General features: G+C 53.5%; 1 long non-coding RNA gene and 1 other non-coding gene across 4 annotated transcripts; both read right to left on the bottom strand.

Annotated features, from left to right (window-relative positions):
• Positions 1-1,454: 1,454 nt before the first annotated feature.
• Positions 1,455-7,965, bottom strand: LOC124504372 (uncharacterized). 3 transcript variants are annotated; one of them, XR_006960389.1, is made up of 5 exons: positions 6,130-7,965; positions 4,695-4,837; positions 3,391-3,588; positions 2,442-2,580; positions 1,455-2,143 (listed from the first exon to the last, which is right to left on the bottom strand). It is a non-coding gene; the product is annotated as an uncharacterized LOC124504372 (long non-coding RNA). The 3 variants fall into 3 exon arrangements; XR_006960388.1 differs by lacking the exon at positions 1,455-2,143 and having other exon boundaries at positions 2,157-2,580; XR_006960390.1 differs by lacking the exon at positions 1,455-2,143 and having other exon boundaries at positions 2,157-2,580; positions 7,685-7,965.
• On the bottom strand, positions 5,225-5,331 carry LOC124504451 (U6 spliceosomal RNA). Its single transcript, XR_006960428.1, has one exon. It is a non-coding gene; the product is annotated as a U6 spliceosomal RNA (small nuclear RNA).
• Positions 7,966-15,670: the final 7,705 nt, after the last annotated feature.

Genomic DNA, 15,670 nt, shown 5'->3' with positions numbered 1-15,670 from the left:
CTCAAAATAAGTAAATAAACTTTAAACACACACACACACACAAGCAATACAAGCCCTGATGACTATTCCCCAGGAACAAAAAGTTCAAGAACTAAAAAGGCGAAATGAATCAAGGCCAGATGTTGACTACAGGCAACCTCCAAGTCAACTCATAGCTAAACTCAGGCAGACAGGACACATGGCTATCTTTCCCAACCTGTCCCCCCGAAAGGTGCACCTCTTGGCCTCCCAGCCTCCACAACTGTGCCCCTCCTCTCGCCAGGCATGCCGTCCCTGCACGCAGGGTCCCTGGTCACCTGGTGGATTCAGGGGGCACAACTCCCAAAGGGGGTGACGCCGGCTTAGCAAGCAGCCTCGAACTCTTGCTCTGACACCACGGATACATCACCAGGCAAACTGCCAGGAGCAGCACCCGCAGGGGAAATGGGCCAGGCAACATGAAAGCAAGAACAAAACCAAAACTGGGTGGGTTATTTTTATCACACTGTAGACTTGCAGCAAAGACCCAACAGCCAAAGGGGCATCCCAGGCGCCGGGCAGGTTTCTCTCGGCCTCTGTCCCTTCCCTCCTTCCGTCCCTCCAGCCCCCTCCTCAGGAAACCGAGAAAGTGGATCGGGTCAGAGCAAACCATCCCTCATTCTGCCTTCTCCACAGGAAAAACTAATTAGTCGCCAAATATTCGGAATGGGTAATTGCTACCTGAATTAATAAGGGCAAACAGCCGGCAAGAAAACAGTGGTTTACTATTTCTGAGCGTGCGCCTCTCTTCACCCGGAGCCCCAGGCTCTGCCGGGAGGGACGGGCTCTGGAGACACGACTCCCCTGGAAGCCTGCAGGAAGGGTGACGCGGCGGCCCGGGGCTGCCCCTGCTCCCGGGTCCCTTCCAACACTGCTGTGGCCGGGAGTCACCCTGTCTCCTCCAACACGCAGCATGCATGTGTGCACGTACTCATGCACGTTCACATTTACGCAAATGCACACAGCACACACCATACATGCACACATATATGGGCACTCACACCCGTGCACACAGCACACATGTAAAAGCATTATACACACGCACACACATATGGACAAACGCGCACACACGCACATACATACACATGTGCGCACACACACCCATACGCACACACACCCATACGCACACACACAGGCACAAAGCACACACCAGGAACATCCAAGGGGCATGAAACCAGATTCTCACCCAGGATCTGCTTGCCCCGATTTCCCCAACAAGTTGCCCCAGTTTCCTCAGCTCTGACAAGGGGGTATGTAGACCACATTGAGGGGGGTGCAGACAGGAGGGAGAAGGGAGAGGAAGAGGAAAGTTGAGGAGACGCCACGGAAGGCTAGAAGAGACCTGCTGCAGCCCCCTCCACCCCACCCCAGCACAGACGCCAGAGTCACACCCCAGAGTACCTCTGGGGAGCCTGCTGAGCCCCACCATAGCCCTGCCGTGTGACCCCAGACACACCACTTTCCCCCTCCGGGCCTGGGTTTCTGCCTGCGTGCGAATGAGGTGACTCGGTGTGATCCCTCCAGGGAGGATTCAGTTCAAGCTGGGGATCACCACGGTCTCCCCTGCCCGAGCACTTTCCACAGGACTTCTCTGGCACACGGCAGCGAGTAACTTCCGGGGGAAGGGGAGTTCAGGGCTCTCTGGAGGCGTCCCGGTGTCACAGGCAGCTTGGGCCACAGACATCCAGCCACCGACCGTGCTATCAAGTCGGCCCAGGGGATTCTGGGCTGTGTCTGCCACGGCTGCCCAAGCCGGATACGCTTCCATGTGAAGCTGCCCAGGACGCCGTGTCCGCACGATGCCGACAATCTGTCCTTCGGTTTTTACGTTTAATGACATGTTGTAAACAGCTCTCACGGCTGTGCGTGCAGAGCCCTTTTTCTACCAGACAAACAGTAATTCTCTGGAAGGCTCTATCACAGATTGAACCGAACCCCTATTAAGGCTACTGGCAATCTTTGACTTTCACAAGCATCGCTATAATCATCTGCTTATAGGTACTCGTTCTGGATAAATAAAAAGTTCTCTGCGTGCAAAAAAACTACATATACCTTTAAAGGTTCATATCTGCCTGGAAACAGAAGTCCGGCACATCACACACCAGGCCATCAGCTGCGGCTCCTTCTGGGGCAGGGGATTAGGAAAGAAAACTCAGGCTCTGGGTAAGCAATACTTTATGTTTGCGAAACGGAATGAGTACGGGGGGGAAATAAACAAAATGCAGTCACTGTCTAAACCTCTTCAGAAGTGGTTTTACCAGAGGGTCTGGATCTGGCAGGAGCCACATAATCACGGAGAGAAGGGAGGAAGAGGGGAAACGTCCGGCAGAGGGAGAGGCCAGGAGCCACCGCTTTGCCGGGTCAGCTCTCCCCTGGGCTGGCGGGGACAGGACCTGGCTTCGAACCCTGCTCTGTGCACTCACCTGGCGCCTGGGTGTTGTTTCGCCTCGGAGGACTTCCATTTCCTCGTGTGTAACACGAGGTCAGCAGGTCAAACGGGCTCAACAGTGAGCACCCGGAACAGGGGGGCCGCCACCCGTGTCTGTCCTGACACCTTCTGCCCTGTTCCGGGTGCAGAGGAAAAGAAAAACTAATCTCACGGCTGCTCCTCAAGTCCTCACTCCTCTCCAGCCTCTCCCAGGGCCCCCAACCCGGTCCCAGGGTTTATGGACCCCGTGGCCTTTCTCCTGAAGAGAGAGCCCCTGACAACACCACGTCTTGGGGCCCAAACGTGAGCACATCTAGAAACCCCAAGATGACTGGGGCACCTGGGGGGCTCCGTCGCTTAAGCGTCCGACTTCGGCTCAGGTCACGATCTCACAGTTTGTGGGTTCGAGCCCCGCGTCAGGCTCTGTGCTGACAGCTCGGAGCCTGGAACCTGTTTCAGATTCCGTGTCTCCCTCTCTCTCTGCCCCTCCCCCACTCATGCTCTATCTCTCTCTCAAAAATAAATAAACATTAGAAATCCCAAGGTGATTAGTAACTAAGAAAGATAACCATCTTTGTCACGAATGATATATGGCAATAAACCTATTGGCCAGTGTTTTTTATTTATTTATTTTTCCAGGAAAACACAGTGAGCCAAGAACACAGAAACATAGCAACCCCAGGCCTGAGCAAGGATGTTCTTAAAAATCCCCATGATGTTTACAGAGTTTAGTGATCCTCCCCCCTCACGTGGACACGCCCGGAGTTAGGAGTCAGGACCCCTGCAAACCCAAATGTGGAGGGAGGCCCGACGGGCAAGAACCCACAGTGCCCTGGCCTTGCACATCGGTCCCGCTGTGGTCACCCAGCGCTGAGCAGCCCACACCCCCGCCAAGATCCACAGGTGTCCACACCCGGCCAGGCCACTGAGTAATCCCAGCTCACCTACAGCCGTGTGACCTCGGGAATCAATGACTTCAGCCAAAAGGCCCAGCTTCCCCATCTGTAAGGGAGCGTCTCCTTCCAGGGAGGTCGTCAGAGGATGCCATGAGCTAAAGTGGACCAGCGAGGGGGACAAGGACTGATGTCATCACATTCCTGCAGGTCTCAGGAGGCTGTTCACATCGTCAGATGAGCTCGGGTCTGTGAAATAGCGTGAGGACATGACAAGCGGGGACTTCAGTCACCCAGGAGCCACCACTGGGTCCCCAACCAGCTGGACTCCCCAGGACTGGGAAGGAAGCTGAAGGAAGCTGCCCAGAATGGCCAGCAATCACCGAGGCTCCGAAACGCTCCCTCCACCTGCTCAGCTCCTGCCCTCCCCACTGGCCTGCCTCCTCTCTGCCCCAAGAGCAGAGTCTCCCCAGTTCCCAACCTGAGAATCAGCTTTTGGCCCTCTCCAGGGAGACACTTTGAAGGCTTCAAGTGCCTCTCTCCAGGGAACATCAAAGACCATGGCACTTCCCACGGCATCCTCAAACCCAGTGACCTGCGAATGTCCGGCCTCACGGCACCTATGGGACATGACCTGGCGGCCTCGCTTCGATCAGTGAGTCACTGGCTCCCACACCCCCTGCCCCAAATCCACTGCGAGGGCAGTGAGATGACTCCCAAATGGAGGGGCTGAGATGCGTTATGCCTGGGATTTGCACCTTTACCCCAATCAGTAAAAAGCTGTGTCTCTGTAAGTCTCTCGTCTGCTTTTTTATGGGTTAATGGGTTAAACATTTTTAATTTTAGAAATAATTGCAAACAACTGAAGAGCCACTGGCTCCCAGCTCCTGATCTCGCCATGCAAAGGGGACAATATTTTTAGGCCTATTCAAGTTACCCACCCTGGCCGCGAATGGAATATTAATGAAAGGTTATGCTTGCAGCCTTCAGAAAATGATTACTCGAGACAGCAATTATATTTTCCCCCTTTCTGTGTAATAAAACTGCACCTCACTGCGCAGTAGGAATTAATAATTCCGAGCCCTGTTGTTACAGAGGCGGGCATCAAAGCGGAAGAGAAGGCATGCCCGAGAGGGAAAACACAAACACGTTTAGACCCACAAAGGAAGTGGGTGACTTCAAAAGAACAGGATTCTATATTCAGGGCTGGGATCATTTCTCAAGGTCATTAACTGCTCTAGCCGACTGAAAGAGTGGCCCAATTACAAAGCACACAGAGAAACAGAAATTAGAACAGGACATAGCGACAGCCCCAACTCCGGGTCACTCGGCACGGCCCGCAGCCTGGCAGGTACCTGCAGCCAATCGGCCAACTCCCCAGAATCCTTCCAAGGGACTCGAAAACTCAGGACAGCCAAGTGCCTTCAGAGCCAACAGCTTACTAGCTTCCCAGGCAATTTCCACATGAGCAGAAAGAGGACACCTTTCTCCTTCCAGCCTGGAAAAGAGCAATGAGAATAGCGGCCGTTTATTGAACACCTACTACTTGCCAGGCAAATACAGTGAGGCAGGAACTCCCATCTTCATCTGATAGGAAAAAGCACTGAAGCGCAGAGAGATCCGATGACTTGCACAAGGTGACCCGGTAAATGGCAGAATTGGGATGTGAGCTGAATTCAAAGACGGGGAGGGCGGTCTGCCTCTGCCCTGCTCCCTGTTGTGTCCCCACGGTCCACGCAGCATGCTGTCTGGCCCATAGCAGGGACTCAAGTAATTCTACTTATTTAATGAATGCGTTAAACTGAACGGAGCATCCACTTTCGGAAGGCAAACTCTGCAACTTGTCAACAGACTTGAAAAGAAAAATCAGTTGTGACTTTATTTTTTTCATATGGAACGCCTCGTGAATCTGGGTGTCATCCCAGCGCCCGGGCCACGCTAATCTTCTCTGTGTTGCTTCCATTTTAGTCTACGTGCTGTCGAAGCGAGCATGAGAAAAAACACTTGTGACTTTCCATACGTCCCAGGGTTCAGGGAACTGGGCTAGGCAGGGGAAAGGGCAGGCGCGCAATTTTGCACACCCCGTGACAAAGGCACCCATCACTGCCCCCCCAGTGCAATCTCTGATTTTATCCCTGGTAGGGTGGTATAGGGTGTGAAGCAATTAGGGTTTTATTTTGTTCTGCGACAATGTGGAACTCAGAAATTTTTCATGACGCTCCCTTGAGAAACCTTGGGTGACCACATCAGATCATGCCCTGGCCCTCAGGGTTTGGGGGCTGCCTACCACCCTACAGCCCTTTAGGTAACTCTGGGGCAAATGAGAAAACCCTACGGCCTTGTCTTAGAGAACAAGGTCACAGGTTGCAACGGAACAGATATGTGGGTAGCTGTGACGTGGCCCAGATCATGTGGCCTGGAGCAGGGTGCCCAACAGGCAGGAGAGAATCTGCTGACCCTACCAGAGGTGGGAGAGCTGCTGAGGCAGGGGGAACAAAACTGTCCTGGGGTCACAGAGGTGGGGGTGAGGCCTTCCCCTTTGGCAGGGAACAGCCGGAGTTCCCAAGAGCTGGGCTTGTAGAGAGAAGGGCCTAGGGAGGCCAGGAAATGGCCAGCGGGGTGATGGGGCCGACTGCCTGCTGGGTGGGTTCTTCGGGCCCCAGGATTCTTCTGGAAATTGCAGCACCTCTGTGTACATGGGAGGACCTGGGGCAGCCCTTTGTGAACCGAAAGCCAGGAGAGGGGGAGAGGATGTGAGACGGGGCTTGGAGAGACACTCAGAGAACTCACCCGCTCTTCAAGCAGAGGGAGTGTGCTGGGGTAGACTGAGTATTCCTTAAAGCAGACAGGCCGAGTGACAGAGCCCAGGCTGGTGAGAGGGCTAGCAGACAGCAGCCAGAGAAGGGACAGCCATTTGTTGAGTGTCCAGTAAGCGCTCGGGGCCGAATACAATGCCAGAAAGCACAAACACAGCCCCTGCGGATCAAGCGGTGAACAGACATGTCGGTGCCTCCCGGGTACAGCCAGATGCAGCAACAAAGCCCCAAGTCCCGCTGGGGAATCGTGAGAGAGCCACGTGCCACAAAGGGCTCAGGTGAAGTGGACTGCGGCCCCGAGACACCGCCAACCCAAGGTCCCAGAGGACCCCCCAGACGGCCCTCTAGGATGAGGACACCCTGGAGGGAAGCAAGAATAACACCAAGGCCAGAGGCACCTGCTGGAGGGAAAGATGGAGAAAAGATCCCAGCACCTCCAGAAAAGGGCCAGGGCGCCTGCTTTTTCTGACACCAAATGGATCCACTGACACTTATCCTCCTTGGTCACAACATGGTCCCAGAGCCCAGAGGTGGCAAGCCCTTCCACCCCCACCTTCCTCCTGCCCTTGCTTAACCTCTTAGTCCTTCCCTGCTCAGCAGGACTTGGTCAGAGAGGCCACACGCAGGAAAGGCACAGTGGCAGAAGAGAGAAAGATGGGTGGCAGGTGGCCAGTCAGCCCTGGGACACAGCAGCCCGAGGACGCCATTTACAGCATAACAGAGTTCCCCCAGGAAGCCCCCAGGGCCGTTACTGGCCTGCTTGACCGGCTTCCGGTCAAGGAGGCTCAGGACAGGCATGAGAGAGCAGGCAGGTCCACGCAGAGCCGCTGGACGGATCGCCACCGCAGGAGCTGAGCCAGGGCTGGGCTCCCTGGCTGGGGACAGCCTGACCGCGGGCGGTGGCCAGTGCTGACCACAGATGCCCCAGCCTTCACGTGCAACTGAGTGGCATCTGTGTGAAGAAGTGGGAATGTTCCAAGAACCAGATCCTCCTTCCCTCTTCCAGAAAATTGAGGTCATTTTCCAGGAATGTTGAAGAAGTCAGAGCTGCCTTCCGCAGCCCTGAAATACAGGGCACTGTCCCAGTCACAGGTCCCCCAGCTCCTGTTCTGAGGGCAGGCAGTCCCGAGACGCGGGGGCCCGGACTGCCACCACCCTCACCAGCCCCAAATCGGTAGGAAAGAGCCTTTCCTCTGCGTGTTGGAGCTGCTTCCTCCTCCCCCGCCCCAGGCCTCACCCAGCTTGGGGACTCAATGCCTGAGGACAGGCTAGGGGCGGCACACCTGCGCTGTGGGATGTGTGCCTGGGGGGAGAGGCTCGGCTCGGGCCCCAGAGGGGAGATGCCCCCTGACGGTGTTTTCTCCACCTGCCCACGGCCATGGGGAAGGGGCGCTCTGCCCGAGGCACGCGGGCATCACACACTCACGCGTTCGTCCCGTAACACGCCCTGGATGCCTCACGACGCGCGGTCTTAAAACAGAAGCGGTCTCAGAGCTGGGGGGAGGGGGGGTGGGGAGACTGGTGCTTACCCGACCCAACGCAGGGTGATGGCCAACCCAGGTCGGGACGGGGACAAGCGCCGGCGCGGGCCCACAGGGCGCAGAGGGGCATCCGCCCAGGACGGAGCGCCGGCCCGGGGTGCAGAGCAGGGAAAGGGAGGGAGGGTCCGCGGCCCGCGGGACCCCGGGGCTCGGCTGAGGGCGCCTCTCTAGAGCCTGGATTGAGGAAGCTGGGGTCAGAGCACCAGACAGGAGTCCCTGTTGCTGAATTCCCCTCGCAGACATCAGAGGCCAAGAGGAACACGCACTCGAGGCCACCTGCGCCGGCCCTTCCAGCTGGGTCAGAAAAACCGGTCGCCGCGTCCGCAGCGCGGGCGCAGGCGCAGGTTCCGCGGCCGGACCCGCCCCCCACCTCTCACGGGAAGAGGCGGCGGGCCCCGGGGCGGGCCCGGGGCGGGGCTCGGAGAGGCCCCGCCCACCCCGCGCTCGCTGCGCCGCCCGCCCCGCTCAGGTTTCCACCTAGTGAACCTCCCAGCCTGGTCCGCCCTACACCCTCGCGTGCCTGCCTCCTGGCATCTCCTGTAACTCAAAATCACCTCTTTTTAAATCCCTTTTCTTTGCCCAAGACTTTTTTAGAGGAAGCCTTTCGTTATTCCTGGACCCAGATATAATTTTTCTCTCTTTTAATCACCCCACCTCCACACCCCCCCCTCAAAACCCTACCCCCACCCTCGCAACTTGTGCAAACCTCTAACTCGGCTGATCAGACTCTCTGTGCTTCAGGCAGATTCCCCGGGGCCGCCCTACCGCCGGACACTGGGGGCTCCTTGAGGACCGTCTGTGGAATGGAATGGAGAGGACTCGCATCCCTTCCCCCGCACGCAGTTCCAGCTTCACACTGAGCCTTCTTCCCCTGCCGACTCTCATGACCCAGAGTAGGAACCCCGGGCCCTGCCTTTGGGTTGAAGTTTCCTCCGCCCTGCCTTGCGTTGTCCTCTGGCTCCTGGAAACCGCCGGGCTTGCCTCCCAAGTGCAGTCTTGGAGGGCATTTCCGCTGGTCTTTGGGGCACCGGACGTGTGCTGGGTGTTAGAGGACCAGTAGAGCCGTAAGACCCCGTTGGTCCGGCGCAAGGGTGTGCTGCAAGGTGGGAAGACCGTGACCCTTCAGGGCAGGCAGGCCAATTCTGCCTGCCACACGCCATGATTGTGCTTAGGCAACCTCCCTGAGCCTCAGTTTCTTCAACTGTAAAATAGGGACAATAAATAGCTATCTGTAGACTTCCTGTAAGGATTGAAGAAAAGCGGGGGCACTTACGGGCTGTCAGTACACATTAGCCATTATCGGATACCCAGTGCAGACTGGAGATTCGGAACACAAGCTCTGGACCCAGATTACCTGAGCCAAACCTTGCCTCCACCACGTGTTTATTGAGTAACCTTGGATAAGTTTCCTCACCTTTCTGTGCCTCGATTTTCTCATCCATGAAATGGGTATAATATGCTTAACAGTCACACAGTTTCTGTTTGGGGGAGATGAAAAGTTTGGGAAATAGTGGTGGGGGCTGCAGAGCACTGTAAATGTAATTAATGTCACTGACTTGTCACTTCAAGTGGTTTCAATGGACATTTTTATGTTACGTATGTTTATCACAATTTTACAAAGCTAATAATGTAATCTACCAAGAGGCAATGAATCATATGATGTGGATTATGTCTCAATAAAACTGTTTTTAAAAAATAAAAATACGTGGAGATAATATTTGGTGTTCAAGCCCTGAGTTAGGCTCTCTGATGTCAGCATGGAGCTTGCTTTGTATCCCCTAGATCCTTTGGATCTCTCTCTCTCTCTCTCTCTCTGTCTCTCTCTGCCCCTCCCCAATAATAATATATCTACCTGATAGGGTTGTGGGAAGGGGTTAAATGAGTCTGTACAGTACTTAGAACAGTGTCCAGGACTGTTGGGAAACACTCAACCAGTGTTGGCTAGCATATCAAATATACATCATCCATCATTTAATTTAATCTTTATAAGAACCCTACAAGTTAAAAAGTATTGTTACCTGTTTTATGGGTGAGAAAATTGTTGATGGAGGCACACATACCCTTCCTATCAGCTACTGGTCCTGTTTCCCCCGAGAACCCTCGTATTAGTCCAGAGACTAATACAAGCTGCAACCTTCCCGGTCCATTTGGAACCAGAGCGACCCGCTCGCCGTTGCCACGAGCCCCCACAGCACCAGAGCACCTGAAATGTGCCCTCGGTCACACACCTCAGCAGCAAGAGCTCAAAACTCCATCGCTTTCCTGAGGAAGGAGAAGCACAACTGGGTTTGGGGATCTGTGAACGTTTGGGTTTTCTGGGGCCTTTTGCATTTTGTTTTAGGATCCTTTTTCATTACTGTTATTCAAACCACACAGAAATGTCTGGAATTTCCACTTCTAAGTTGGCCGCAAGTCACCTGACATGGACGGTGCAAGGTGACAATTGAAGATACTGACATTTGAGAAGCCATCGTGCTCAGAAACAGAAGGAAAGGTGGCGTGTTGAAGGCGCCCCGGAAGTGAGCAGGTTCCTGGCGACGGAGTGCGGAACTTGGTCCCCCAGAGATGGCACTGGGCACTTCTAGAAGAAGCTTTTCCTCCATGATACCAGCTCCCACATCCCTTCTTTTTTATTTTCCCCTATGTTTTTCGTGTGTGGGTGGAGTTAGACTTCTTTTTTACTTTTTTTGTAAGTGTAACTTTATTTTTATTTTTTTACAGTGTCGTATTAGTTTCAGGTCTACCGTCTAGACGATTCCCTACATCACCGGGTGCTCATTACGGCAAGCACACTCCTTAACCCCCATCACCTGTCTAACCCAAATCCCCACCAACCTCCCCTCTGGTGACCAGCAGATTGCTCTCTGTAATTAACAGTCTGTTTCTTGGTTTCTCTCTCCCTCTCTTTCTTTCCCTTTGCTTGTTCCTTAAATTCCACATATGAGTGAAATCATATGGTATTCCCACACCCCGTCCTCAACACAGCTCTGAGCTCACAAACAGGAGCCTGGCCCTCAGCTGCTGGCAACACAGGAGGAGACGCTGGGCTCCAAGAAAGGGGCTGGCAGGTCTCAGAGGCCGAGGGGCAGGAGGGAAGGCAGCGAGAAACGGTCCACCCCTCTGTGCATGTCCAGCTTTGCCTGCCTCTTCCTAAAGTCGAATTCCCATTGGACCCCTGGAGACGCCGGGGTAGGTCTGGGCAAGCCACAGGGGTCACAGTGCCAAGGGTCCTGGAGGCAGGATTCGAGCCAAATTCAGAAGACAGAGCAACGGGTACAGAGCCAGGGGGACTTCTGGCTGGTTCGTTTACCGCTCAGAACAAGCCTAGGAGATGAGAACCACAGGGTGGAGTAGAGAGGGGCTGCAGCAAGGGGGTGGGGCAGAGCCTGGGCGAGGTGGGGGCGGCACACCGACGTGGGTGGAGTCAGAGTCAGCCAGGGGCCAGGCCAGATCCCACCCGGGCCGTGAAGGCAGTCCTGGGTCAGATCACCCCCTCCAGAGCCAGAACGGCTCATTTCCAAGACGGGGCATGGAAGAGCTCAAGACAGCCAGCCACAAATCCTAAAGCCACCCCAAATTTGGGATGGGTGTGCCGCAAAACCCAAAGACTGGAGTTTGGAAGGTCAAAAACCTTGTCAACTCTACCCACTTTTGCCGTAAAGTGAGAAAACGAGGGGTGAGGGCAGACTCCGCACTTAGCCGTGCGGCAGGAATAGCAGGGTCTCCCTGGCTGCCCGGAGGCCTGCTCTGGGGCTGGGACCCCAGGTGTGGACACCAGGCCGCCCCAGGCAGACGCCCAGCCCAGCTGGAAGGGCACATCTGACCCTCCGAGGCTGCCGGCCTTACTCTGGGGTGAACCCGATCAAGACCCCAAGGAGTACAGCGTGCTGAGTGCGCACCAGGGAGGGGAGGAAGTGAGCGGTCCAACTTCTGCTTCCCCTCCCCCACCGGCCTTCCTGGGGGGGGGAGGGCCCTTCCCCAGGTTCCTGGGGAACCTGGCTTTCCCCTAAAGGCTCTGCCTCCTAGAAGGCTGCCAGGCAGGATAATACCAGCGGCACCTCCACGGCACAGACACCCTGTACTCCCAGATCCACCCCGTCTCCCGGGTCCCAGCTCATTGTCTCACTCAAGGTGTCCTCCAGCAGTGACAAATGTCACCATAGCTGCCAGCCCGCCGTAGCAGGCCCCAACCATGAGTGCCACGGAACAATGGCAGGGCTTTGCAGCAAGCCTGGGTGCTGCAGGGCCCAGGTACAACCAGGGGAAGCCCTCTGGTTCCCTCCCCGAAGCAGGGCTTTCGTCCTGAGTCCCGCCCGCCTCCCCCAGTTCCAGTCGCAGAGCCAACAGCTCCGTGATAAATACCAGTTTGGCACACTGCACTAAATGCCTAATGTCTCCAGTTCTTGAACCAGCTTGGTGTAAGGCCATCTACGTTTTACAGATTTGGAAACCAGAACCCGGAGAGCCAGCCAGTCAAAGGCAGAGCCCCGTTTGAAGCCAGGTCCACCTTTCAGAGCCTCGTACCCCTCCCCGTAGAGCTTCTGGCCTTGAGCAGCCCTCCTCACCCTCCTCTGCTCAGGGTCCACACTGACCCCCCTGGCTTTCCCAGAGCCCCACGGAGTCCCACAGCCCCTCAGGTCAAAAGCCTCCAAAACAGATCAACCAGAACAGTCTTGCAACCCAAAGCATGACTAGAAGGAGAGAAGAAAGGTGCCCGTGGCTCCGTGCTCCCTTTATCCTCTGTAACCAAAGTCCAGTCCCCTCTGCTCTTCCTGTCCTGGCTCACTGGGTGATCTCACTGTTGTTATCCCTCTTTCACAGACAGGAAACTAAGGCACAGAGAGGCTGCCTGGACCACCCAGGGTGTTAGTAGTGCTAAGCACCAGAGCTGGGACTTGAGCCCAAGTCACATGGCTCCAGGCCTGTCTCCCCAGGAAGAGCATCGCCTGGTGAGACCGATCTCAGTAGCCATCCTGCCTGCAGGACAGCCTGTCTTCCCTCCTCCAAAGCACGAAGCAGCTGGGCCATGCACACTGACTGCTTCCTGCAGGGAAGGGGGAGGAAGGACGGCCGTGTGAAACCCCGAAGGGCAGTGTAGTATCTTTTGGACTCTAAGAAATTGTATCCTCTTCTACCTACTAGGAATAGTCCTGGAAGAGCCAGGATGGCCGGCTCATTGATCTGTGGACTCACGCTGGTCTGGGGGACGAGGTTGGAATACGCACCGGCCGCGGCCTCGTAGGACCATTAGGACACACGCTATAGCCCATTTCCTACAATCCAAGAAGAACCCCGCCCAGAGCTGGCAGGCCACCTGGCTACAGAAGAAATCTGAGCTAAAGAGACTTGCCTGATACCATCAGTGCCCTGGGAGCGTCCAGGGAGATGGAAATCAAACCCACCCCCCTGCCCAGCACTGCAGTCAGAGGTGGTGGGTGCTCAGACCAGATGTTATTTAATGGAATGACGAATATTTACAACACCTTTAAACCTCTACAAGCTGAGAAGTCACAGTAAGGATGAGTCAGAGAATGAAGGTGGTATAATGGCTCCCCTGAGAAAGGATGCCTGCCCTGTGACCCACAGATGGGTGCGACATAGCCTTCTCTGTCCCCTTGCCTCCCGCCCATCACAGGCCTTGTGACATGTATCGCCTCTCCAAGCTCCTAAAATTTCTTCACACCGCTTTCTGGCTTTCTGGACAGCTTTGGAGGGAGCTGTTAGGTATGTGCTTTTTTAAGGCTGTGATTCTGTATTGTTAAAATCCCGCACTTGAGGGGCGCCTGGGTGGCGCAGTCGGTTAAGCGTCCGACTTCAGCCAGGTCACGATCTCACGGTCCGTGGGTTCGAGCCCCGCGTCGGGCTCTGGGCTGATGGCCCAGAGCCTGGAGCCTGTTTCCGATTCTGTGTCTCCCTCTCTCTCTGCCCCTCCCCCGTTCATGCTCTGTCTCGCTCTGTCCCAAAAATAAATAAAAAATGTTGAAAAAAAAAATTTTAAATCCCGCACTTGATAAAATGGCTGCTTATTTGCAATGAATCTCGATGTTCTAGAAGGTTCCTTCTTATAAATGGAAGCTGGTTCTTATAAATATTTGGTTAATTAGCCGTACTATTTAAAATAAATCGTTGCTCTCAGTTTTTATGGTGGTTAACAGTTTGTGAAGCAGTCTTTTTTTACATACATTACCCAGTGGCTGGAACATTATCCGTGTGTATAAAAGTTTATTGAATTGAGAATTGAATTATCCAATCTGATTTTCAGAATGGCTTATGAGGGGTTAGATTTTTGGTGGCAGGAGGGGCTGCCTTGTCAAAACAAAAATTTCATGTGCCCATAGAGAACAAATTTGGTCACTCCAAAATGTTATATAATCTCAAGACAGTTTCCGGCTCATTTCATAGAGCCCCTCACTCTCTAGATGTAATCACTGTCTACAGTTTTCTATGCAACCGTCCAGAAATTTTTCATCTACACAGACACGTACAAATATCTCTGTGCAAAGAATAGTTGTATATCATCATCACTAGTTTTTGCGTTTTTGTTTACGTCAAATAGCATATCTTGTCATATTTTCCACACAAAAAGTGTCTTACTCATTTCAGTGGCAGTATAATATTCCGTTCTATAGTGTATCAGAATTTACCTACCAAGCTCTTACCTTGCTCACCTACCTATGCTCACGTTGTCAGAGTATAGTTGCAGCATAAATCCCTAGAATTAGAAATGGAAGCCTCGGGGTGCCTGGGTGGCTCAGTCCATTGAGTGTCCGACTCTTGATTTCGACTCAGGTCATGATCTCAGGGTTGTAGGATCAAGCCTAGTATCAGGCTTGGAGTCTGCCTGGGATTCTCTCTCTTCCTCTGCCCCTCTTCCCTGCTCACTTGCTCTCCTTCCAAAATAAAAAATAAAATAAAAGGAAGACTCAAAATATATGCACTTGTGAAGTTGATATTTAATGTAAAATTGCCACCAAATAAAATGAAATCTAAATCAATTTACACAAATCTGGGGACTACCACCGAGAGCATTTGAGAACCCTATTTCACGACCTCGTCAATACTGCAGACGACCAAACGCTCTCATCTTGGCCAATATAATTGGAAAAGAAATGGCATCTTGATCTGATTTGCAAGTATGAGTCAATAAAGATGAGCATCCTTTCGTGTATTCCCAAGTGACTGGTTTTTCATTTTGTCATGTAATGTAGGTGCAGAGAAGTTGAGAAGTAAGTTTTCAAATGTTTCTCTCCATAGCTGAGGAGCAAATACCTACACCTGATGTCAGCTCCAAGGTAATAACTCATAAGGAATTGAATGGAGGGGTTCACAGACACTTTCAGGCCAAACTGTGTCCTACTAAATCCCTATGCATCTGAAATCCCTATGCACATGGGGCGTCCGAAAGGCAGAGAGATGGAGGTGACTGTTTGGTAACCGGACTGAACACTACCTCTCTAGTTTCCAGTTCTTCCCCCAAAGAGAGGGGGCCTAATCACCCAAGTGTCTGGTAACCTTCACGAAAAGGGACCCCGTTTTGGCAGCCAAAAGCAATTGGGTGGGGGATGGGCTAGGGAATCATTATGTCCTTCTCATCCCAACTGAGTAAGATTCGTCTCCTTTTATTTTGTTTGTCCTGATTTTCATTTTAACATTTTAATGTCCACTCCACCCAGGCGGTAATATTCATGTGGTTCAAAACTCAAAACAACATAACCAGGTGAACTCTGAGAAATCGGTTTCCACCTCATGACAGATCACCACCTCATTCCCCCCACCTTGTCCCTCCCCTTATAATTTCTCATCCTTTTATTGCTAATAATTGTTATCATTAAAATAATAGGGTTTTTCTCTCATTTTCCAAATTTCAAAATATATAACAGCGTGTTAGTTTTCTCAAATGATCTTTGACTTCTCCACCCTACTGGGCCCCACCCAGAAGGCATTTTCTTTCTCCCTTCTGAGAACCCCTGCATG

The sequence above is a fragment of the Lynx rufus genome, unplaced genomic scaffold, assembly GCF_022079265.1.
Source record: "Lynx rufus isolate CCGP_SWC_20201006 ecotype Redwood Valley unplaced genomic scaffold, mLynRuf1.p SCAF_8, whole genome shotgun sequence".
NCBI lineage: Eukaryota > Metazoa > Chordata > Mammalia > Carnivora > Felidae > Lynx > Lynx rufus.
The sequence above is the reverse complement of the archived record's forward strand: the minus strand, read 5'-3'. Positions and strand labels throughout refer to the sequence as shown.